Source organism: Aquila chrysaetos, chromosome 2 (genome assembly GCF_900496995.4).
Source record: "Aquila chrysaetos chrysaetos chromosome 2, bAquChr1.4, whole genome shotgun sequence".
NCBI lineage: Eukaryota > Metazoa > Chordata > Aves > Accipitriformes > Accipitridae > Aquila > Aquila chrysaetos.
This window is the reverse complement of record NC_044005.1, coordinates 6650516-6673686: the sequence shown is the minus strand read 5'-3', so window position 1 is coordinate 6673686 and position 23171 is coordinate 6650516. Positions and strand designations below refer to the sequence as shown.

Here is a 23171-nt window from a genome sequence, read left to right as displayed (position 1 = left end):
CTCCTCCTGCAGGCCATGGCTGTCATACAATTCTTCACCCTGCTTGTGCAAAGCATCCTCTGGAACGCTCAGATGGTCGGTGATGAGCTGGATGAGGCCACACGCGAGCGCATGCAGCAGCGCGAGGAGTACCTTAGCTGGGAGATGACTCGGCTGCTGCAGGAGCTGGAGCAGGGGACGCAGGAGCTGGCGCAGAGGACCCAGGAGCAGAGCGGCTTTGCCTGGGGAGCCCTGCTCTTTGCTGCCTTGCGGCAGTGGCAGTTCTGGGCCGTTGCTGGAGTCCTGCTCCTGCTCTTCAGGCTCTGCTGTTGGGTCAGGAAAAGGAGCCATGAGGTGGACAGCAGCAGTGACGAGGAGAGCTCTAGCAGTGACAGGGAGCAGGTGGAAGAGGAGGTGGAAGAAGAAGATGACAGTGACAGTGACAATGATCTGGGAAGGTTATTTGCAGAGCACATACAGTGGCCAGTTCAGAACCTAGCCAGGGACTGTCAAGTGGTAAAGGACCTCATTGACAACTTCATCCTTGTCTTCCAAGAAAACTTGTCAAATAGTTTCTTCCCAGTGCTGGAACCCGCCATCGGGGTGGGCAGCGCCTTTGAAGGTTGGAGTCCCCACGAGGAAGACATCATCTACCGCCTGCTCGTGCCCCTGAAGCCCCCCCGTGGGCACGCCTTCCACCTGGAGTTGGGCAACAGGGGGGGAGACGCCGGCATGGTACTCCTACGTCCGGGTGGAGCTGGTGTGCACCTGCATGAGGGAGCAGCTGGCAGGAGAGATGCTGTGCTTCCTGCACCACCCTGTGGAGGAGCTTAGGAGGGATCAGGGTCCCAGCCTCCTACGCACCCTCTGCACTGAATCCTACCTAGATGTGCAGAAAACTGCCCGCTGGTTCTATCAACTGGTGCAAGAAGCCTGGGTGGTTTTGCCTCAGTCATCCACATGGCGTCTAACCATGTCGCCCTCTAGCCGCTCATGCAAATTCCGGGTGACAGAAGGCAACAACAAAAGCCACATTATTGAGATGATGTTTGCGGTGCAGCAAGGCAATTCGGACATCTTTGTGAGCAGCCAGGATACAGAGGCCATCTTCACCCCAAGCACGACGTGGCCAGAGAGCTACGCTGTGGCAGAGGCAAAGTTCTTCAGGCATATGGCCAGGCAGGTCCCGCATGACAGCTTCCACCTCAGATGCCTGCAGGCCTACGCCCGCATCCTGGTGGGCACAGGCTTTTCCACCTATACCTTGAAGACAGTTGTGATGCACCTCCTGAACACCATACCCCTGTCAGGCTGGCGCAGGAGGCATTTCGTGCTCCGGATGGATGATATCATGCGATACCTGCGCCGCTGCCTGGAGGAGAGACGCCTCGACCACTTCTTCTTAGGCAACAACAGGGTGCCTGAGGAGATAATCTTGCCCCCAGACTTCCAAATGGCCGAACCACTCAACCTCTTCCAGCACCTGGTGCAGGATCCAGCCGCCCACGCCGAGGCAATGCGTGAGCATATGTATCTGCGACAACGGTTCATGAGACTGCTGCTCTACGGACACTGAAAGAGATCTTCACGCACAGAGCTGTGTTTGCAGGGGTCACAGCCGACAGCAGACTACCAGCTCATACTGCAGAGAAAAAGAGGGAAGAATGCGGGACACAGAAAGTGACAACCCTGTACAGCAGCCCTCTGTCAAGAGCGTCAGGGTTCTCCTCTAGGCAGTCTCTCCAGTGCAGCAGATGGTGGTGACTATGGTGGCTACAAAGTGATGTTCATCCTCCTTTCCCCTCACGGTCGCGGCCATGGTGGCGATTTCACATGGGCCCAGAAATTCTTCCTGGCAGCTCCGGCTGTGCAGGAACCAAGCGCAAGGCAGCGCTGATGTGCCTCTGTGTGCCTCAGACTGCAGTCTGGATGGAGAAAGCACCCATGCTAGATGCTTCCTGAGGAGCTGGTGCCACAGAGCTGAGCATGCTGGACATGGAGAACATGCTGCTCTATCGGCACTGGGAATTGCTGCCGCACCTTTCCTCAACAGCAAAAGCACACGCTGCGGGAGTGGGACCCCGATGCAACCTGTTACCACGCGGACAGCGACCGCCCTCCCTCTCTGAGAGAGTCCATTCCCTCCGGGAGATCCACCGTGCGCAAAGATGTCAATAAATCTCTTGTTTGGACAAAGGCTGTGTCCGTGAGTGTCCGTGCATCTCTGGGTCAGGGAATGCGGGCATAGGGTGCTGACAGCTCAGCTGCCATGGCGTCGGGGAGCGTCTTGCAGAAGAGCTGGTGCAGTGGGCTCTGGTCTCAGTGATTCACTGGGCTTTGGCTTCCCAGGTGCTGTGGGGTAATGCCAGCAGGCAGCCTGGCATCACGCAGCTACTCAATGCCTTGCCCGCAGTGGCACGGTGGAGAGAATCTGGAGGGTAAAAGGATGGCGTTTCACATGGGCCCAGAAATTCTTCCTGGCAGCTCCAGCTGTGCAGAGACCAAGTGAGAGGCACCACTGATGTGCTTCTGTGTGTTCACCGGGGTGTGGGTGAAGAATCTACTCATCCTACATGCTCCCTGGGGAGCTGGTGCTGCAGAACTGAGCATGCAGGACATGGAGAAGACACTGCTCAACTGGCAGTGGGAATTGCTGCCGCACCTTTCCTCCACAGCAAAAGCACGCTCTGAGGAGTCTGACCTGACGCAGCTGAAGAGGCTGTTGCAAGGAGGCTTGTGACAGAGACTCTTGTTGCCACCTGGACAGTGACCATCCCTGCCTCTTTGAGAGAGGCCATTCCTTCTGGGAGCTTTATGCTGTGCAAAGTTGCCAATAAATGGTGTGTTTGAACAAACGCTGCATCTGTGAGTGTCCATGCATCACTTTGTTGGGGAATGCGGGCATAGGGTGCTGACGGCTCAGCTGCCACAGAGTCAGGGAGCATTTTGCAGAAGAGCTGATGCGGTGGGCTCTGGCTTCACTGATTCTGTGACTAAGGCTCCTCCCCCTGTCCATGCTCCTGCACTGGGGCTATCAGAATAATTTGCCACCCTCCACAGCTGTGCATGACAGAACATGATTCATCCAGTGCAGCAGATGGAGCAGAGGACCCAGGAGCAGAGGATGCAGAAGCAGAGCGGCGTGGCCTGGGGAGCCCTGCTCTTTGATGGCCTGCAGCAGTGGCAGGTCTGGTCCTTTCCTCTAGTCCTCGTCCCGCTCTTTGGGGTCTTCTGGTGGCTCAAGAAAGGAGCTGTGAGGATGTCAGCAGCAGTGAGAAGGAGTGCTCCAGCAGTGACATGGAGCAGGAGGAGGTAGAGGAGGAGGAAGAGGAGGAGGGGGTGAGGGTCAGGAGGGGAAGAAAGTGAAGAAGACCCCTATGATGATAGTGATTATGGGCATGGTTTTTCAAAATGGCATTCAGTGTCCAGCGCAGAACCTAGCCAACAAATGCAAGGTGGCGTAGGAACTGGTGGCGACTTCCTCCATGTTTTTTTGATGGCTTTTCTTGAATAATTTCTTGCTGGTGCTGCAGCCAGCCATCGGGGTGGGCAGCGCCTTTGAAGGCTGGAGTCCTCACGAGGACAATGCTGTCTACCACCTGCTTGTGCCCCTGCATTCTCTCCTTGGGCACGCCTTCCACCTTGATATAGTCACCATGGAGGAGATGCGGGCGAGAGAATCCTGCATCTGCATGGAGCTGGAGCGTACCTGCACGAGGGAGTGGCTGGTGGAGAACATGCTGTGCTTCCTCCACCGCCCTGAAGACACACTGAGTAAATACCTGTATCACCCCCCTACCAGGTAATGGTGCTGCCCTCCTCCCACTGCTGCAAACTCTGGCTAGCTGACACCTTCAGGAGGCCTGTTTTCATAATGCTGACATTTGGCAGGGAGAAAGGCAACTCAGACATCTTCCTAATCATTTGGTAGGCTGAGGCTGGCTTTACTGGCTTTTACTTTCTCTCTGATAGGATCGTGTCTTTCAAGTAGCATTTGGTCATCTCGTGATATCATATTCATCCTTCATGAGTCCTTAGGATTTTAAGCTGTATCTTTGGGGTTTAGATTGTCTTTAGCAGGAAACGTACCACTTAGCGTAGCTAGAGCAAGTATGTGGGAGCTGTCTGCCTCTTTCTGTCTGGATATTTATCACACACCCATTTTGGCAATATTTAGGTGCATCGTATTTATATGGTGTTTCGTTTTCCCCCTCTTTAACGGCAGAGGCCAGTAAACATCACAGCCTCTGGCATCCCTCCTTCCCAAGGCATATGCCAAGGCATCTTTGATACTCCCTCTGTTTTAACTCTCGCAATTAGTTTCTGCCCCCAAAGAGGAAAACTGCACTACGCTGGGTAGGAGACCTTTTCTGAACCTGAGGGCTTGTGAGAGACTGAAGGAGTTAATGTCTCAAACATCGTGGTGGGGCAAGTTCTGCGTAAGGACGAACCCTGCACAGCAAGGAACCGCCGGTGAAAAGAAGCCGATCGGCCCAGATCAGCAACAGGAGGGGGAGGCCGTGCCGGAGGGTGCACAGCTCCCTGTTCTGACAACGCTCCTCTGATGTGCTGAGCAGGGCAGCTCACCGCACGGCCAAAGATCACACAACGCTCACGCCCTGCAGGGAAGACGTTACTCCCCAGAGGACCCCCGAGCCCAGCGACCCATTTCCCGAAAGTTCTGAAAGCACAAACTGCGCAGGACACCTAATTAGCCGAATGAGCTCGAGTGCCCGCCGAAGGAGGGGCAAGGAGATGATAAAACGACAGAAACGGAAGCCCCACCACGCGCGCCCCTACTGGAACTGGGCCGCGAGGCTGGCTGGGCCGGCGAAATCGTTCTCTCTCCCTTCCCTCCGTCTCTCTCTCCTTTTATAACCCCTACACCTCATCCCTTTGAGACATAAAACCGCTGACCAAGTCTGGGACTAGGAGCGCATCCAGCCGCCCCCGGGCTCTTCTCTGAGAAGGAGTTTAGAGAGCAAGGGGGGGCCGCTCCGAGCCGCTGCCTCAGCGGGAGGGCTCTCCTTCTGCCCCGAGCTGATGCATACGGTTACCGCGGGTCACACGGGTTGCTGAGGTGGTTTCGCGCCAATTCCTGCTGTGAGAAACCCCGCCACCTGCTGTTAACGCCTCCCAAGTTCAGGCTGCTTCTGCCACGGATATCACGTTTAACCGATCGTTTGGTGCCGTTTCCCCTTAATTTAGCCCGAGGGAATTCCGAACTCACCACGACCCTCCCGCCAGGTCTGTCCAGCCCGGGTCGTGACAGGGCTTTAAAGGTACACTCCAGGGGGGTCTGCGTGTGGGAGGAAAGAACTGCTCCGCTGCCAAGTGGCCGTCCATATTACAGACGGAGGGTGTCTCTGGAAAACGCAGCTGCTCTCAGTGGTAGCTCCCACAAATGTTGCTGCAAACCTGCTCACGATCTTGTTGCAAGAGGGACAATCCCAGTCAGCCGGTAGAGCTCCTCTGGGCTTTCTGGGTTGGTGTCGATTTTCCTTAGCATTTGAGTGGACTGGAAGGAACTGCTGTGTTTTGGGAGGGGGATATTGATGGATATAAAGGAAAACAATTCACAGAATCCTAGAATAGCAGGTTGGGAGGGAGCTCAAGGATCGTCCCGCTTAAACCTTTCTTGGCAAAAGCAAGGTTTAGACAAGATGGCCCAGCACCCTGTCCAGCCAAACCTGAAAAGTATCTTAGTCTTAAATGTTGGGGAATCCACCGCTTCCCTGGGGAGATTATTCCAATGGCTGATTGTTCTCATTGTGAAAAATTTTCCTTTCCTGTCCAATCAAAGTCTCCCCTGCATTAACTTGTACCCATTACCCCTCATCTTTCCCATGTGACTCCTTGGAAAAAGGGAGTCTCCATCTTCTTTTTAGCCACCCTTTAAATACTAGAACATGGTGACAAGGTCTCCCCTAAGCCTTCTTTTCTCAAGGCTAGACAAACCCAGTCTTGCCTCATATGGCAGGCTTGTTTCCCCTGGCAGAGTTGCTTTTCCTTTGATTAAGACCCCACAAGAGAGCCTCCTCTACGTCAGATTTCTCAGGCCACTCATACTGCCCCTGGGCTGGTGTTGCCTCTGGGCTCCCAAACACCCGCAATGTCCCCTGGAAACTCCCCGGACCACAAGTGCTGGGCAGGAGCCTCCAGCAAGATGGTTCGGTCCTCTTGTTCCCCCTCCACGCCTTTGTCAGTTCCATCCCATTAGGGCTTTTTGCCCTGGTCTTTGATTTTTCACCGTCCTAATTCTCTTGGTAATTCCCACACATCTTGCCTACGCTTGCAGCCTTGGCCACCCATACCTGTCACCGGGTGACTGCATCACGCTGTCAGGGACGAGGTTCATAGGCACTGCCCTGAGGTCCCAGTCCTCCAAATACGTTGAATCGCCACCCTTGCACTCGAGGAGTTGACGGAGCTCTCAGCGCTGACATGGGCAATTTGTTCTTCCTCTGTTCTCTCTGTTCTCTCCACGTGAGCTCTGGGGGAAAAGCAGCCTCCCTCCTTCGGTGTCTGAGCGTACTGTACGTATTCCAGCTGGGCTGGCTTCTAGCTGTGGCAGCACCCCACAGGGGTGAGTCTCTGCCCAATGGGCTCCCTGGCACATGCCCTTGTATCGCTACCACTCCCCACAGCGGGACCTTGTGTGCCAGCATCCCTCAGCACATCCCCTTGCCCAGGCGCTGCTTCACCCACCGGAGGACAGAAAGGGGGCTGAAATGGCTGGCCATCAGCCCTCCTTGATGCTGCTGGTCTTTGGCTGGGGCACCCCGCTCACTACATGCAGTGAGGCTCGAGCAGTATCACAAGTCTTGCCCAGGAATCAAGTCCTACCTGATTCCTGCCCAGCTGGGGAAGGCAGGCACTGCACTCGCAGGGCTTCACCTTTAACAAAGCAGCCAGACTTCGTGCGTAACTACCAGGGCAATAGCTCAGTCAAACAGAGGTCTTGTTTCACAATGTCAAGTAGGGTTAATACATTACGAGGCTCATTGGCTTGATAACATAGATGGAGGGAAGGGAACAGCATCTCATCTTGTTGCTTGATAGACAAGGGGGAAAGTCCTGGTGTCTGGGATGGACAGCGTGTGAAAGTCTCCGCGGGTCTCTGCTCTTATCGTTCTCTTTGGGATATTGTTATATTGTTGCACTATGCGCCTTAATACAGCAATACTTTGTAATGAGGGCTCCTTTCAGGTTAGAACCCTAGCCATGAACGGCCTCTAGCTGGAGCCAGAGATTTATGTATTGCACTACGGTCCTGAAAAAGCGTAACAAGCGAATGGCTAAAGACATTCTTGCCCTCTCCAAAACATCAGTCTTCCACAGTTGGTTCCTAGTCTTGTTAAAGCAATGAGAGCTGGCCAAGAGAGAGAAACAGCCATTTCCAAATGTTTGCCTACCCCAAATCACACCTACTGTGGAACAAAGGATGGGAATTGCCCATAAAGTACTTGCCGAGTTTCTTTCCTCCTCTTTAGCAGCTGTTTCTTTTGTAAGGTGGTCCTTTCTCTTGTGTTGGTGATGCAAAATGCAAGAAAACAAGTAGAGCCATCAATCAGAACACAAGTTAGGTCACTGCAAAGATCAGGGGTTAATCCATTAATCCATTGCAAAGGACAGGGTAGCGTGAAACGCTGCGTCAAGCGTGGAGCACTGTAGCGGGCCACAGCAGCGGTGGCATGAAAGACCTGACTGCCCCAGCACAAGGAAGGAGTAAAGAATACACGTGTGCTGCCAGCGGCTTTTGGTCACCACTGAGCCAGTCCCACTGGAGGTGCGATTGGCAGCTCCCAAGGACAAACTTGAACGAGGACTGAGGTCTCCAGAGTTTAGCAGGGCGGTAAAGCTGAATCGTGGCCTGAGTGCAACCGCTGTGGCTCAAACTCCTCCCTGTGCAAGCACGATACAGCAGTACCCCTCATGGTGCTATATGGAGTTGTCCACAGCACCTGCTGCCTGTGGGCACTGGCATCTCCTCAGGGTTACGTTCTGGCCAAAGCATCACCTCAGAGGAGAGTATGTCTTTGTATTTCTGCGGGAGACTATTGAAATCAGTGGCTGATGACACTGCTGAAGCTTTCCCAATGAGTTTGGCAAGCTGTGGGTGAGAGCTAGAGGCACGATGGGGAGCAGGTTTTCGCCAAAATAGTGTTTTGTAGAGTCATTTCATAAAGTCATTAGTAGCAACTTCACTCTGATGCTAGAGCTTACGCAGCTACTTTTCCGTGCGCTCTCCTCATCTTGATTTCTACCCTCACCCTTGGGACAGGAGAACAGGCTTTGGTGGGGTCAGAGACAGTGGGAAAGCCTCATGCCAGGGGGTGATGGGTTGGTTTATTTCTGCCAGGGCTCGACCTTCCTCCAGAAAAGGCTGTGATCCCTGTAGTCCCTATTCACATGCTTTGACTGCTCTGAGATGAGTTACGAGCTGCAAGAAACGTTTGGCAAGCTGAAGGCAGATCACAGAAAGCACAGATCTAAAAACAGGGTGAGTGATTAAATGGATAAAGTCTCTCAGCCACATCAATCACAGCCTGTGTTTGCCAAGCAGATTAAAATGACATGTACACAAAATGCTGGTAGAGAATGGTGGAAAAGTTGCTGTTTCCAAACAACGTGCTTCCTGGAATCATGCATGTTTCACGTAACGATTAATGGAAACTGGTGTGCAAGTGTTATGACCCTGTATTGTTTCAATATTGTTTATCACACAATAGAGTTGCTACCATATTACTATTGTGTATAATTATGTATCACTAAAACTATTACAATATTATTTCAATATTTCTTACATGGGGTAAGGCTTTGACAAGCTGGCCATGGGAGCAGAGGAAGACAGAAACATCCCAGGCCTAAAGGAGACTTGATTTGCTGAAGTCCCTTTTGATTTCCACCCTGCCATCCTGCTGCAACCCTCCGAACTGTTGGCAGGATGAATGTGGGGCAGGACATAGCCCAGAGGCTGGCAGCTGTACGTTGACTCAAGCCATACAGATGAGTCTTCCAGATAGGCTAGGACATGATTTTGGGAATGGTGCTGGCAGCTAATTCTCTTGGTAATTCCCACACATCTTGCCTACGCTTGCAGCCTTGGCCACCCATACCTGTCACCGGGTGACTGCATCACGCTGTCAGGGACGAGGTTCATAGGCACTGCCCTGAGGTCCCAGTCCTCCAAATACGTTGAATCGCCACCCTTGCACTCGAGGAGTTGACGGAGCTCTCAGCGCTGACATGGGCAATTTGTTCTTCCTCTGTTCTCTCTGTTCTCTCCATGTTACTGATTTGTCTTTGATTTGTTATTAGTTAGAATTAATCATATTTAGTTTTAATATTTTAGCAAAATCATATGTATGTTGTATTTTATATATTTAACCACCAACCAGTGTCTGCTGTGAAATCCCCTGTATAGCCCCGTATCAAGGCCGGAGAAATTGGCTAAAATCGCCTAGTAGGAACATTTAGAACTTAGAGAACAGGATAAAGAAATACTTGACAACGGGGTGGTGTAAGAGTCGTTCAGTACGTTACCTGACAACGGCCTGTTTGGAACGCAGCGGCCGATCCCCAAGGATAGAATGTGCGGTACAAGGCTCCTGGAAGGTCCCTGGCTAGAGCCGTTAGAGATAACCACATAGCTACTGTCAAAAAGGATGGATTGCACCTGTTGCCATAACATCGATGAAGAAATCATGAACTCTAGACGAACTTTGCTTCATTATAATACCAAAACACACCTCCTGGTCAAAAGCTACCCGCCTCCAAGACTTACCACGCCTCGGAGAGACCTTCACTACGCCTGCGTAAAAGATATTCACATATGCTAATGATTTCCCAAAAATCTAATGAATATGTATAACTTTTCTTGGAAATCTAATGAATATGTATCAATAAGTCTTAATATAAGGTGTATTGTTTTGGTGACAGGTGTGCGTGGTTCGTGAGAGGACTCGCCCGCGCACCCAGCCGTCAATAAAGAAGTGTCTGCTTATCTACAGAAAATTGGTGTTGATGAGTTCTTCATTCCGAGCTTTTCGGTAACAGTTTTTGGCGACCCAGATGGGACCTCGCTGAGAGAGACCGGAGGAGTCGGGGACCGATTGGTTCCTGCCGGCACCAAGGATTTCTCGGGGATACCCATCGATCCCCGATCCATAAGGCTCTTTGCGACTTCCCCTGGATTTTGGTAAGACACTTCTTTTAAATATTAAGGATAGTGGGTTAGAGTCCCACCGGTATTGTTTGGGGTTAGAGTCCCCCCGAGTGGGTTAGAGTCCCACCGGTATCGTCTGCCTGTCAGACGCGGCGAAAGCTGCGCAAGGTTGGACAAAAGGATCCTGAAGGAAGTAGAAGCCTAGGCGTCTGCCCGTAAGACATAAGCGAAAGCTATTGCTGGGTTGGACAATTTGGGAGTGGGAAGGAGTCCCGCAACTTTTGAAGATTCTGGGTTAGAGTCCCAACTTCAAAAGCATTTTGGAAACTTTGGGTTTGAGTCCCAAATTCTAGAAGAAAAAAAAAAAAACAACCAAAAAAACCAAAAAAAAACCCCCCCCCCCAAAAAAAAGAAAAAAAAAAAGAAAAAAAAAGAAAAAAAATTTTGAGATAGATTGTGTACTGGGAAATATCGTGAGTGTTGTAAGTGTAAGATGTGCAATTAAACATGAATTGAGTCTTGGTAACAATTGTAGTGTTTCTTACTAAGGTTGGAAGTTATAAAGTGTGAATACATTTGCTGGTTAATAATCTTGCCAGGGGATATTGGTTATGACTCTTGCTTAGGGAAGTCGTCTTTGTCCGTGCCCTAGGCAAGTAGGTGGACTCCATTACCTGGCAACAATTGTTATTTGTATTTATTTAATATTTGGTGTTTGATATATGTATTTGGTATTTGAAACTTTGCATTTGATACTTGGCATTTGATATTTGGTATTTAACATCTGATAATTGATTATTGATTTTTGATATTTGTTATATATTTAATAGATATTTGGTATTGGGTATAAACATAATGGCATTTGCCAAATTATTTAAGAGTAAAAGTATGGGAAATTTGTCCACTGATGGAAAGATACCGAAAACATCTCTGTTGGGATGTTTGTTGACACATTGGGGTGAATTGCATGACGATTTACGTAAAAATCAAATGATTGAATATTGTAATCATTGGTGGCCTCTGTATACATTGGAGGATCAGGAAAGGTGGCCCGTGAATGGGACACTGAATTATAACACCATTCTGCAGTTAATGTTGTTTTGTAGAAGAGACGGGAAATGGAGTGAAGTACCTTATGTGGATTTATTCTTTTACTTAAGGCAGAAACGAGATTGGCAGAATGAGTGCAAGCTAGTTAGTAGAGACAATATGATGATGGCTATAACTTCTGACAATAAGAAAGAGAAGAAATGTTGTCTGGCATGTGATATTGCCCCTAAAGAGGATGAAGGGCCAGAGTTGGATATATCCCCTCCCAAGAAAAGAAGGAATTAGGGGCGAGAGCATAGGGAACAAATAGAAGAACCAGAAAGCAGTGGAATAGAGGATGCAGGGGAAGAACCGTCTGAAGTTGTGATTCACACCCCCATTTCTCGAAGGACCCGACAGCAGGCACAAACAATAGCTCCCTTGCGGCAGGGAGTTGGTAACGATGGACCAGTGTATGTAAAAGTGCCCTTTTTGGTTGTGGACTTGATGGTTTGGAAGCAGGCAGCTGGAGTATATAGAGAAGATCTTGAGAGAGTTGGCAGAGTAGTGGATACTATAATTAGAACGCAGAATCCAGACTGGAGTGATTTACAGGTGATCTTGGATAATTTGTTGGATGATACAGAAAAGCAGATGGTACTAAAAACTGGCAAAGCACAGGCAGAAGTGGCAGTATTGAGTAGGACAATAGGTGAAACATTAGAGCAGAATTTTCTGTCTGGGGATCCGCAGTGGGATCCAAATAACGTGGAACATAGAGAAAGGCTGAGTCGGTATCAGAAATAGATTTTATATGGAGTTAAACATGCTATCTTTGAATTGGTCTAAATTATATGAAGTGAGGCAAGATAAGAATGAATCTCCCTCAGCGTTTCTGGAAAGATTGAAGGAAGCTGCCAGAAAATATACTGATTTAAGAGTAGAAACAGAGGCGGCTCAGGTACAGTTGGCTTTGATTTTTATGAGATAGTCGACACCAGACATAAGAAAGAAACTTCAGAAGCTGGAGGGAGAGGATTCAAGAAACTTGAATAAAATGTTAGAGGCAACATGGAAAATATATAATAACAGGGAAAAAGAGGAAAGGAAAATTAGAGAAAATAGATTATTGGCCTTAATGACAGGAACAACAGACAGAGGACGAGGTAGAGGAAGAGGACGAGGTGGCAGTGGACGGAGAGAATTTATGAATTTTATCAATCTGAATTTTAACACCCCCTTAGGAGTGAATCAGTGTGCTTTGTGTCGGGAGGAAGGACATTGGAGAAAAGATTGTCCTAAAAATGTGCAGTGTTCAGGAGAAAATATTCGGAAAGAGGTAGCCAGAATGATGGTTTTGAATGAATAAAGAGGACCGGAGGGGAACCCAGCTGATCCTCTGGTTATATTTAAGCTGGGAGAAAAAGAAGTTAAATTCTTAATAGATACAGGAACGACATTTTCAGTATTAACTACTTGTAAAGGAAAAATTGGAACAAAAACAGCAAACATAGTAGGAACAACAGGGAAAGAAGAAAACAGACCATTCCTGCAACCTCTGGATTTGAAATTTAGAAATAAAATAATTACACATGAATTTTTTGTATGTACCAGAATGCCCGATACCCTTGTTAGGAAGGGATTTGTTATCTAAATTAAATACACAAATTGTTTTTGAGGAAGGAGAACTTTTTTTGAAGATACCTGAGTCAAAAACAAGAGAAATCCTAATGATGCAAGAAAAAGTGGAGGAGCAGGAAATTCCACCAGAAGTGGATTTTGCAGTGATCCCTACAGTGTGGGAAACAGATATTCCTGGTAAACCAAATTAGCAGCACCTGTAAAAATAGATCTCTAAAAGAAGATGCAGGAACAGTAAAAATTAAACAATACCCAATTAAACCAGAGGTCAGGCAGGAGTTAAAGAAATTGATTGACAAATTTTTAAGGTATAAAATTTTGGAGGAATGTAAATCTGAATATAATACTCCTATTTTATCAGTAAGAAAACCCTCGGGAGAATACAGGTTAGTGCAAGATTTGAGAGCAGTGAATCAAATAGCCAAAGACATATATCCTGTGGTTACAAATCTTTATACATTGCTAACAGCGTTAAAGAAGACTCATCAGTGATTTACAGTGCTTGATTTAAAAGATGCTTTCTTTTGTATACCCTTGGAGAAGGAAAACAGAAAGTTGTTTGCTTTCAAATGAGAAAATCCACAAACTGAGCGAAAGATGCAGCTGACATGGACAAGACTACCCCAAGGATTTAAAAATAGCCCGAGAATTTTTGGAAACCAGCTGACAAAAGAGCTTGAAATCTGGAAACAAGACAAACCAAAGCCTGAACATTTACCTCTACATTATGTGGATGACATATTGATTGCTACAGAAAAAAAAGATTTTCAGCTGTTCGTTCATGAAAGACAACACCTGGCACTTGGTGTGTTAACCCAGAAGATGGGGAGCTGGAAACGACCAACCAGCTACTTCTCCAAACAACTGGACACAGTGAGTAAAGAGTAGCCAAATTGTCTTAGAGCAGTGGCTGCAACAGTGATGATTATACAAGAAGCTCGGAAATTGACTTTGGGAAAAACAATAACAGTCTATGTCCCACACATGGTAAAAACTGTTCTAGAACAAAAGGGGAGACACTGGCTATCTCCGAGCAGAATGATGAAGTACCAAGTAATATTAACTTAACAAGATGATGTAATTTTAAAAGCAACTAACCTGGCAAATCCAGCTGTGTTTTTAAGTTCCATACAGGAAGAAGGACAATTGGAACATGATTGCCTGGCTGCTATTATGTTTATTCCAGTCGTGAAGATTTGAAGGATGTACCATTGGAGCGACCGGACTGGGAACTGTATACAGATGGTAGCAGCTTTATAGAGCAAGGAGTTCGATACGCTGGATATGTGGCAACAACAGATACCACAGTTATAGAAGCAAAAACATTGCCAAGTACCACCTCAGCTCAGAAAGCAGAACTTACTGCTTTAATTCGAGCTTTAGAACTAAGCGAGGAGAAGAAAGTAAATATTTGGACAGATTCAAAGTATGCTTTTGGAGTGGTACATGCCCATGCAGCATTGTGGAAAGAAAGAGGATTATTGTCCTCCCAGGGATCAAATACTAAACACCAAGATGAAATTTTACAATTATTACTAGCAGTTCAGAAACCAGATTAAGTAACAATCATGCACTGTAAAGCCCATCAAAATGGAAACACAAAAGAAATTGCTGGAAATAATTTAGCCGACCGAACGGCAAGAAAGGTAGCAAAGGAACGAGCATTGTAAATGGCATTAATTCCCTCCAAAACAGTAACTCTCCCTAGAGAAGAACTAAAATACTCAGAGGAGAATAAGAAGTTAGGTCAATTATTAAATGTTAAGAAAAACCTAGCCGGATGGTGGGTAACACCTAAAGGACAGGTAGAGTAGTTCCACCCTTTTTGATGAGAGAAATAATTCAAACAAAGCATCAGGAGTGTCACTGGGGAGCAGAGGCCTTAGTAACCTCCTTACAAAAACAAGTAGTATCGCTCAGAATGTTAAGAATAGCTAAAATAATAACTGCAAAATGTGAAATATGTTTGAAAAATAATACAATAATCAAAATCAAAAAGGTTCAAATAGGTCGAATAAAATCTGGTACAGAGCCTGGAGATTATTGGCAAATAGATTTTTCAGAACTACCTAAGCAGAATGGGTATCGGTACATCCTGGTGGAGGTTGATACTTTTACAGGATGGCCAGAAGCTTTTCCCTGTCGTTCCACACAAGCAAAGGAAGTAGTAAAATGGTTACTACGAGAAATAATTCCAAGGTTTGGCGTTCCTATTGGAGTTTTTTCTGACAGAAGTCCACACTTTGTTGCAGAAGTAGTCCAAAATGTTAGCAAAATTTTAGGTATCACATGGGATTTGCATACCCCATGGAGGCCACAATCCAGTGGGAAAGTAGAAAGAATAAATCAAACCTTAAAAAGGCAAATAAGCAAAATTTGTCAAGAGACTAATTTAAAATGGCCTCAAGCACTTCCATTGACATCATTACGAATCAGAGTACAGCCAAAGAGTAGAACCTCAGTCAGTCCTTATGAATTATTGTATGGGAAACCTTATGAATCTCCAGAACCAAACCCGAACATGCATGTAAAAAGAAAACAAGATGTATATAACTATTTGCTTTCCTTAGGAAAAACTTTGACTGCAATTCGGAGAGCAGTGGTGTGGAATAGACCATTATCCCTGGAAGTTCCGGTGCATGACTTACAACCAGGAGACTATGTCTATGTGAAAACGTGGACTTCCGAACCCCTGCAGGAACGTTGGAAAGGACCCTTCCAGATACTGTTAACCACCTTCACGGCTATTAAAATTGCAGAATCGGATGTTTGGATACACTACATTCAAGTGAAGAAGACACCTACTCCATGAAAAATTATTAGCCGGGATCCAAAGACTTTAAAACTGACTCTGAAACATGTCTAATTTTTCATATCTGTTTGTGCTTGTTCTTTTTATATTAGTTCGGCAGATAATGATGGTGGAAACCCGGACTGATTTAATGATTAGAAACAAAAGACAAGTAGAAACAGAACAATTGATTAACATTCCTGAAAAAAAAATGTCCAAAACAAATTTGATGTTAAGATTAATTAAGAGATTTGCCAGCTTGCAAAATGTTACCCAAATTACTGCTTGTTTGCCGATACCAAGAACAGTGAGAAAATCTATTCCTTGAAGAATTTTAACTATGAATTTAACTACCCTGGAACATAGAAACAAAACCACCTATTGCAAACAAAGGCCAGTGACTAAATACAACCTAGCCATCAGTAGACGACAGAGGCAGTTCATTATGAAAAAAAAAGAAAATTTAGTATCTTGGTGGAGATGTGAAAAAATTTTATTATTGTAGTACTAAAGACCCAGCAATCGAAAGAATTCCTCTTTTAGCTGCAGCCTTAAAATATGGCTGCTTGTGTAGAAGATTCAAAAATGATCTCAAATTAACTGAAACTGTTTGAAAAGATATGTCAAAAGATTAGTTAAGAAAAATTTTTAGTAGATGGAGATGAAATCTGAGCTCTTGGTTACGGTCTATAATCAAAACTTTGTTTCTGTTACTAATTGTCTTTTCGATGATCATGCTACTATATGCTTGTCTAAAAAAAACCAATTTATCAACAGAATTGTAATAAATCGCATGATCATGAGAGAAGTTCCAATTGTTCCACCAGAATATAGTCCACCACCAGTATATGCCGAAACAAATATTGACTCTCAGAATAATAATAAATACATGTTAGATAGATGATGTGAAAGTATTGAAATAATTTTCAACACTTTCAAAGGGGGGAAATGTTACTGATTTGTCTTTGATTTGTTATTAGTTAGAATTAATCATATTTAGTTTTAACATTTTAGCAAAATCATATGTATGTTGTATTTTATATATTTAACCACCAACCAGTGTCTGCTGTGAAATCCCCTGTATAGCCCCGTATCAAGGCCGGAGAAATTGGCTAAAATCATCTAGTAGGAACATTTAGAACTTAGAGAACAGGATAAAGAAATACCTGACAACGGGGTGGTGTAAGAGTTGTCAGTACGTTACCTGACAACGGCCTGTTTGGAACGCAGCGGCCGATCCCCAAGGATAGAATGTGCGGTACGAGGCTCCTGGAAGGTCCCTGGCTAGAGCCGTTAGAGATAACCACATAGCTACTGTCAAAAAGGACGGATTGCACCTGTTGCCGTAACATCGATGAAGAAATCATAAAGTCTAGACGAACTTTGCTTCATTATAATACCAAAACACACCTCCTGGTCAAAAGCTACCCGCCTCCAAGACTTACCACGCCTCGGAGAGACCTTCACTGCACCTGCGTAAAGGACATTTACATATGCTAATGATTTCCCGGAAGTTTAATGAATATGTATAACTTTTCTCGGAAATCTAATGAATATGCATCGATAAGTCTTAATATAAGGTGTATTGTTTTGGTGACAGGTGTGCGTGGTTTGTGAGAGGACTCGCCCGCGCACCCGGACGTCAATAAAGAAGTGTCTGCTTATCTACACTAAACTGGTGTTGATAAGTTCTTCATTCCGAGCTTTTTGGTAACAAGACCACCAGAGGACTCCTGAAGACCACCAGAGACCTTCACTGCACCTGCGTAAAGGACATTTGCATATGCTAATAGTTTCCCGGAAAACTAATGAATATGTATAACATTTCTCAGAAATCTAGTGAATATGTATGTAGAACATGTACTTAACCTGCACAATTAGGCCTGACGGGGTGCATGATAGGTGGAGCGATCCCGCGTGCAGCCAGTGCTGCAATAAAGAATGCCTGCTTTCTAAAACCCCAAAATCGAGTCTCAGAGAGTTTCTTCGACCAGCTTTTTCGGTATCAGCAGCCCCAGTTCACAGCTGAACTAGTTCTAGGGGGGGGAAAACTGCTGTGCAACAGCAGGTGGCAGAGAGGAATAAGAACATGTGAAGGAAACAACCCTGCAGACACCAAGGCCAGAGGAGAAGGAGGGGGAGGAGGTGCTCCAGGCGCTGGAGCAGAGATTCCCCTGCAGCCTGTGGTGGTCCATGGTGGAGAGGATATCCACCTGCAGCCCATGGAGGACCCCACGCTGGAGCAGGTGGGTGCCCGAAGGAGGCTGTGACCCCACGGGGGACCCACACTGGAGCAGTCTGTGCCTGAAGGACTGCACCCCGTGGAAGGAACCCACGCTGGAGCAGTTCGTGGAGAACTGCAGCCCATGGGAAGGACCCACGCTGGAGACATTCATGGAGGACTGTCTCCCGTAGAAGGGACCCCATGCTGGAGCAGGGGAAGAGTGATGACTCCTGCCCCTGAGAAGGAAGGAGCGCCAGAGACAACATGCGATGAACTGAACCCAACCCCAATTCCCCGTCACCCTGCGTCGCTGCAGGAGAAGGAGGGAGAGAATTCGGGAGTGAAACTGTGACTGGGAAGAAGGGAGGGGCAGGAGGAAGGTGTTTTAAAATTTGGTTTTATTTCTCATTACCCTAATAGGGTTTGGTTGGCAATCAATTACATTAATTTACCCAGGTCAAGTCTGTTTTGCCCGTGATGGTAATTACTGAGTGAATTCCCATCAATCAAGACCCCCAATATCCCTTTCCAGACCCCATGCATTGCCATCGGCTGCCTAAGTTCTCAAAGGAGACTCCTGGTCAGCCAAGCCACCCTTCTGCCCCCCTTGCTTGACTTGCGACACATTGCAATTGCCCGCTCCTGTGCCCTTAAGAAACGGCTCTTCAAAATTGACCGGCATTTACGGGCAACGATACCCTCGAAAGCAGATTCCCAGGGGACCTTGCTAACTAGCTCCTTGAGCAGCTTGAAGTCTGCTCTCCCAGAATCCAGGGGAGTAGCTCTGCGGACAGGGTTTCCCATATCACCAAAGATTGTAAACTCGACCATTTTCTGATCACTATGGCCAAGACAGCCACCAATCATCACTTCACCCACAAGACCCTCTCTGTGTACGAACAACAGGTCTAGGAGGGCACCCTTCCTAGTCGGCTCCCGTAGTACCCGTATCAAAGAGTTGTCTTCAACGTGGGCTTCAGGAATTTCCTGGGCCTGTTCGTGTCTGCTCTGTGACAGCCCCAGTTCACAGCTGGGAAGCTGAAGCCGCCCATAAGGACGACACAGGGCGACTGATCCAGAGATTTCCCGTGATTCCTGATAGATTCATACATTGGCGTCCTCGTCCTGGCTGGGTGCTCCATAGTAGACTCCTGCAAGGACATCCGCTTTATTAGCTTTTCCCCTAATCTTTACGCAGAGGCTCTTGACCACATTGTCCCCAGCTGCAAGCACTGTACAGTCCAACCCCTCCTTTACATACAGCACTGCCCCTCTGCCTCGCCTGCCCTGCCTCTCTCTCCTGAAGAGCCTGGAAGGGTCCGTCACTGCACTCCGGCCACAGGACTCTTCCCAACAAGTGTCCCTTAGGCCAGTGATGTCGTTGCTCTGGGACCGAGCCAAGGCCTCTAGCTCCTCCTGTCTCTTCCTCGCACCGTGCGCTTGAGCCTACAAATGTTTCAAATGCATTCCAGTGTCCTCAGCACATCGTGGAGCAGAGCGAAAGCTCCACGCACCATTCCTCCAACATTGTCAGGCCATCGTTAGCTTATCAGTAATAAGCCTGATTTTACCCCTCCCCCCCTTCAAACCTAGTTTAAAGCTCCTTCAGTCAGCCCCACTCACTCATGAGCAAAAATACTTTTCCCCCACTGAGAACGGTGAATCTCGTCAGGCCCCAGCAGGCCTGGTGTCGCGTAGACCGTCCCGTGGTTGAAAAACCCCCAATTCTGGCAGTGACGCTAGCCTCGGAGCCAGGTGCCGATACGCTGCGTCCGCCTGTGTGTTTCGATGTCATTCCCTACAGCTGGGAGGACAGAGGAGAATACTACCTGTGCTCCTGATCCCTCTACCAATCTGCCCGAGGCCCTGAAGTCTCTTTTGACTTCGTTGGTACCCACATGAAAAAGCAAGAGCGGCTAATAATGAGGGCCGTACAAGGCTCGGAAGTTTCCTGGTAATGCCTTCAACTCGAGCCCCAGGGAGGCAGAAGTCCTCCCAAAAAGGCGGGTCTGGTCGGCAGACCAGGGCAGGAGTGAATGAATTCTTTACATTGCTTTGCCTGGACGAGTAGCTCGTGCTGTACCTACTAAACTGTCCTCTCTCAACCCGCAAGCTTTCCCACTTTTACCCTCCAGATTCTCTCCACCATGCCACTGCGGGCAAGGCATTGAGTAGCTGCGTGATGATGCCAAGCTGCCTGCTGGCATTACCCCACAGCACCTGGGAAGCCAAAGCCCAGTGAATCACTGAGACCAGAGCCCACTGCACCAGCTCTTCTGCAAGACGCTCCCCGACGCCGTGGCAGCTGAGCTGTCAGCACCCTATGCCCGCATTCCCCGACCCAGAGATGCACGGACACTCACGGACACAGCCTTTGTCCAAACAAGAGATTTATTGACATCTTTGCGCACGGTGGATCTCCCGGAGGGAATGGACTCTCTCAGAGAGGGAGGGCGGTCGCTGTCCGCGTGGTCACAGGCATCTCTGTCGCAAGGCTCCTTGCAATGGCCCCTTCGGCTGCATCGGGTCCCACTCCGCAGCGTGTGCTTTTGCTGTGGCGGAATCCTGCGGCAGCGATTCCCACTGCCAATTGAGGAGCGTGTTCTCCGTGTCCGGCGTGCTCAGTTCCGCAGCACCAGCTCCTCAGGAAGTGTCTGGCATGGGTGCTATCTCCATCCAGACTGCAGTGAACACACAGAGGCACATCAGCGCTGCCTTTCGCTTGGTCCCTGCACAGCTGGAGCTGCCAGGAAGAATTTCTGCGCCCATGTGAAATCGCCACCATGGCTGCGACTGTGAGGGGAAAGGAGGATGGACGTCGGCTTTGTAGCCGCCGTAGTCACCACTATCTGCCGTGCTGGGGAGGCTGCCTAGAGGAGCACGCTGACACTCTTGACAGAGGGCTGCTGTACAGGGATTTCCCTTTACTTTCTGTGTCCCGCATTCTTCCCTCTTTTTCCCTGTGGTATGAGGTGGTAGTCTGGTATGAGGTGGTAGTCTGCCATCAGCTGTGAGTCCCGCAAACACAGCTCTGTGCGTGAAGATCTCTTTCAGCGGCCGGAGACCAGCAGTCTCGTGAGCCGTCGTCGCAGATCCGTATACTCACGCATTGCCTCGGCGTGGGCGTCCTGGATCGTGCACCAGGTGCTGGAAGAGGTTGAGTGGTTCGGCCGTTTGGAAGTCTGGGGGCAAGTTTATCTCCTCAGGCACCCTCTCGTTGCCTAAGAAGAAGTGGTCGAGGCGTTTCTCCTCCAGGCAGCAGAGCAGGTATTGCATGATATCCTCCATCCGCAGCACGAAATGCCTCCTGCGCCAGCCTGACAGGGGTATGGTGTTCAGGAGGTGCATCACAACTGTCTTCAAGGTATAGGTGGAAAAGCCTATGCCCACCAGGATGCGGGCGTAGGCCTGCAGGCATCTGAGGTGGAAGCTGTCATGCGGGACCTGCCCGGCCATATGCCTGAAGAACTTCGCCTCTGCCACAGCGTAGCTCTCTGGCCACGTCGTGCTTGGGGTGAAGAGGGCCTCTGTATTCTGGCTGCTCACAAAGATGTCCGAATTGCCTTGCTGCACCCCAAACATCATCTCAATAACGTGGGTTTTGTTGTTGCCTTCTGTCACCCGGAATTTGCAGAAGCGGATAGAGGGCAGCATGGTTAGACGCCATGTGGATGATTGAGGCAAAAACACCCAGGCTGCTTGCACCAGTTGATAGAACCAGCGGGCAGTTTTCTGCACATCTAGGTAGGAGCCAGTGCAGAGGGTGCGTAGGAGGCTGGGACCCTGATTCCTCCTAAGCTCCTCCACAGGGTGGTGCAGGAAGCACAGCATCTCTTGTGCCAGCTGCTCTCTCATGCAGGTGCACTCCAGCTCCACGCGGACGTAGGAGTACCATGCTGGCGTCTCCCCCCTGTTGCCCAACTCCAGGTGGAAGGCGTGCCCACGGGGGGGCTTCAGGGGCACGAGCAGGCGGTAGATGATGTCTTCCTCGCGGGGACTCCAACCTTCGAACGCGCTGCCCAGCCCGATGGCAGGTTCCAGCACTGGGAAGAAACTATTTGACAAGAGCTGTCTGAAGACAAGGATGAAGTTGTCAATGAGGTCCTTTACCACCTGACAGTCCCTGGCTAGGTTCTGAACTGGCCACTGTATGTGCTCCGCAAATAACCTTCCCAGATCATTGTCACTGTCACTGTCATCATCTTCTTCCGCCTCCTCTTCCACCTGCTCCCTGTCACTGCTGGAGCTCTCCTCGTCACTGCTGCTGTCCACCTCATGGCTCCTTTTCCTGAGCCGACAGCAGAGCGCGAAGAGCAGGAGCAGGACTCCAGCAACGGCCCAGAACTGCCACTGCCGCAAGGCAGCAAAGAGCAGGGCTCCCCAGGCAAAGCCGCTCTGCTCCTGGGTCCTCTGCGCCAGCTGCTGCGTCCCCTGCTCCAGCTCCTGCAGCAGCCGAGTCATCACCCGGCTCAGATACTCCTTGCGCTGCTGCATGCGCTCGCGTGTGGCCTCATCCAGCTCATCACCGACCATCTGAGCGTTCCAGAGGATGCTTTGCACAAGCAGGGTGAAGAATTGTATGACAGCCATGGCCTGCAGGAGGAGGGAGAGAAGGGGTTCAGTGGGGCTGGGAGGGAGGGAGCTGGCGCCGGGGGGAGCAGGGGCGGGAGCCGCAGGGAGCTGGGGGCAGGTAGGAGAGGGGGCGAGGCAGCCGGGAGGCAGCAAGGCCTGCGCCCAGCCCCGGTGGCGGCGGCACCGTGCCCTGCCCAAGGTGTTCCCGCGAGCAGCTGGGCCCTCGATGCAGGCTGAGAACCCACCCCCCCGGGGGCCCTCGTCCAGCCCAGCCTCCCCCCGCCTGCGCACTCACCGCTCGCCCAGGCTGTACTGGGGCAGCGCTGCCAGCTGGTGCCTTTTATACCCTACCCCCCCCCCCCCATTGTGACTCGTCCCCTCTGATGTCACAGGTGCCAGAGCGCATCACAGGCACGCCCGCCGGCCAGCCCTGGCCTTCGGCCTCACCCCGGCTCAGCCACTCACAGCTGCCCTGCTGTACCGGTGAAGGCTGGGCTAGAGTTGGTTTTCTTCACGGGAGCTTGCGTGCTGCTTTACGTTGGATTTCTTGCCGTCTGCCTGCCAACGGCAATCTCACAATCCCGGAACGTCCTGAATTGGAAGGGACCCCCGAGGGTCGTCGAGTTGAACCCCTGACTCCTGCACGAGGCAACCTCAAATAGGTATCATAGAATGAGACTATGTGCAAATGCTTCTTGAATACCAACAGGCTTGGGGCCGTGACCCTTTCTGGGGAGGGGCTTGTTCCGCTGCTTGACCACCCTCTC

The 23171-nt window shown here is 49.2% G+C and overlaps 1 protein-coding gene and 2 pseudogenes across 1 annotated transcript in view; 2 read left to right on the top strand and 1 right to left on the bottom strand.

Annotated features, from left to right (window-relative positions):
• The window catches only part of LOC115337848, a 64789-nt pseudogene extending 63194 nt beyond the window's left edge, over positions 1-1595 (top strand).
• Positions 1596-2091: 496 nt separating this feature from the next.
• Positions 2092-23171, top strand: part of LOC115337784 (inositol 1,4,5-trisphosphate receptor-interacting protein-like 1) — a 53540-nt gene continuing 32460 nt past the window's right edge. Inside the window, exon 1 of the mRNA XM_030006196.1 lies at positions 2092-2185. The gene's annotated coding sequence lies outside the window, so the exon portion shown is untranslated. The remainder of the gene's footprint in view (positions 2186-23171) is intronic.
• On the bottom strand, positions 20723-22745 carry LOC115337816 (annotated as a pseudogene).